Below are 2,616 nucleotides of genomic sequence, written 5' to 3' on the forward strand. Positions count from 1 at the left end.
AATACCTAAGTTTATTTATCTAATACTATAAGTTTATCACATTTAATCATATACAAACTATCTAATTTTACAATTATACATAAATATAAACAATCAAAACATATAACAAATAATAATATTGTTTTAAATCATATATAAATTGTCTTAAAATAAAATTTGAACTATATATACAAATTTCAAGTTCAAATAACCATCTTTAGATTTAATAAAGGACAATTCTCTCAAATAGTTTTTTTTAAGTTTTTGTCACAACAATAGTCTTCAAAAAATAAAACCTATTTTAGTCATTTTCTTCTTTAGAAAACTACTTTTGTGAAAATAAACCAAAAAAACTATCTAAGAAAATTTATCTTTAATAAAATAAAAAGTATACTTAGAACTTTAATATGCTTCGTTTTAGTGTTATTTTGTCAAAATAAAATAAGCAAGGAACTCAAGCTGTTGAAAACAAACAATCTCATTAAGATGACAAAAAAATTTTCAATAAGAAATAAGTTTATTAGCTAAACATTAACAAACAAGTTGAGGAAATTCTAAAAACATATAAATATGGACATTCTAAAATGTTAACCATACAAAATTGAACAACTACCCGCGTGGGCGCGCAGGTCCAATCCTAGTATATATTAAAACAGAAGTCACACCCTTAATTCATGTGTGATATCTTATATATTAAAACAGAAGTTACAACCTTAATTCATGTGTGATATTTTTAAAAATGTACCTAATGGACATATTTCTATAAAGTCATGTTACATTTAATCTATAATCTTATCATTTAAATTTTGGGTCTACCAGAAATTTTTATTGGGCTATCAATAATTGGATTTAAACGATAAATGATCCATTGGATTTATAGATAGTATATATTAAATAGATATAATTTAATGTTGTAATACTATACCTCCATATGTTAAATATTTAAATATTTGTCGATGTTAACTTTTAAAATTAGAAAGATTTTTTTTAAAATAACAAAAATCGTATTATCTAACAATGATTAATCTTTACTACCTCAAACCAATGAAAACAAATTTTAAACTATATAGTTTATTTTAAAAATTAAACAAAAACTAAATGTTCAATTATTTACTCGATAATATAAATCTATGAAGAAAATGTTTAATTTTTTAAAAACTTTCTAAATTTCTGAAATGTTACAATATCTTTGAATATGATAATAAAACAATATTTTACTAATCTTTATATATATAGTTACAATTTTAATAATGAAATAATAATCAAAAAATATATATATAGAAGAAGATACAAATACATGTGAAAGTTTGAAACAATCTATTCAATGAAAAAACTATATCGTAAACTTATTATGTTTTAAAAATTGATAGACACATATATATTATAATATATACCAATTTAGAATTGAAAACAAAATATTTATATAAAACAAACATAAGGTTGTGATAGATACAAAATAAATTAAACCAATGATTAAAAATAGCTGGAAAGAAAGAAGAAGAGAGAATCATCATAAGCCCGACAATGCGTTTTTCTCTGGTGAGTTGCAACAACCGATGGCCCATTAACATATGATTACAAAATCCCAAATAATATCAAGGCCCATGGCCTAACCCAGTCATACATCAAAAGAAAAGGCCCATTATTCAGACGGACCGAAAGATAAACGTAGCCTCTCAATGCCCTTCGAAGGAGAGAGGACTCAGACTAGGAAAATGACCAAAGGAATCGGATAAAGAGTGTGTGTCAGGGCTTGACCAGAGTAGACCGGTGGGCACACAGTAAAAGGACGGCTCTGAACCAGTAGACACGTCTTCACACACACACACTTCTCACATGTCTCTCTCTCTCTCTCAAAAATGTTTGTTGTGTGTTTTGGGGTGAAGATTTGCATGCTTCTGCTTCTTATCCATTCCTATTCTCCGTATCCATTATCTTTATCCGACAAGCTTGGCTTGATTCTGTCTCTTCCCAAAACGAATCTCTTTCTGTCTCTTTTGACCGTTTTAGCACCCTATTTACAATTGTAACCCTCTTCGATCCTGCGTTTGGGACAGAACCACAGCTGTCATCAGATTCTCTTGCTTTACTCTTAAACATCCACCATTTGTCCTGTCCCGCGCAAGAGCATGTTCAGTCAGTATTCATACAATTATTGTGTCTTCATAATAATAATCTTGTGCTAATTTAATTCACCTTGAATTTTATGATAAGATCCATTTGCTGACAAAAAAAATAATAATCCAGTTTTAAAATGTTCTCCTACGTGCATGTATATATATACATATTAAGGTACTCAATCAGCACTTATGCCTGGTAAATTGTATTATTTCGAATTTTGTTATACGTGCGACCCATGTGACAAAGTAAAGGATAGAGAGATTTAGAGAATTCAATTGTTTGTGGGTTATTCATATGCTAATTTTCTTAAAAATAGAGAATCTTGAAAGAAGAGCCACCACCTACGTATCATGAGAATAAAGAGAGAGAGAGGAGAAAGAAACAGAGCATATCTCTGTCTCTCTATGTTCACAATAAACCCAACACAACTCTGTCAAAAAGCTTCACACTCTCTTCTCCTTCCCCACCTCTTTGCTCTCTCTCTCTCTCTCTCTCTCTCTCTCTCTCTCTCTCTCT

This window comes from Brassica oleracea, chromosome C7 (genome assembly GCF_000695525.1).
Source record: "Brassica oleracea var. oleracea cultivar TO1000 chromosome C7, BOL, whole genome shotgun sequence".
NCBI lineage: Eukaryota > Viridiplantae > Streptophyta > Magnoliopsida > Brassicales > Brassicaceae > Brassica > Brassica oleracea.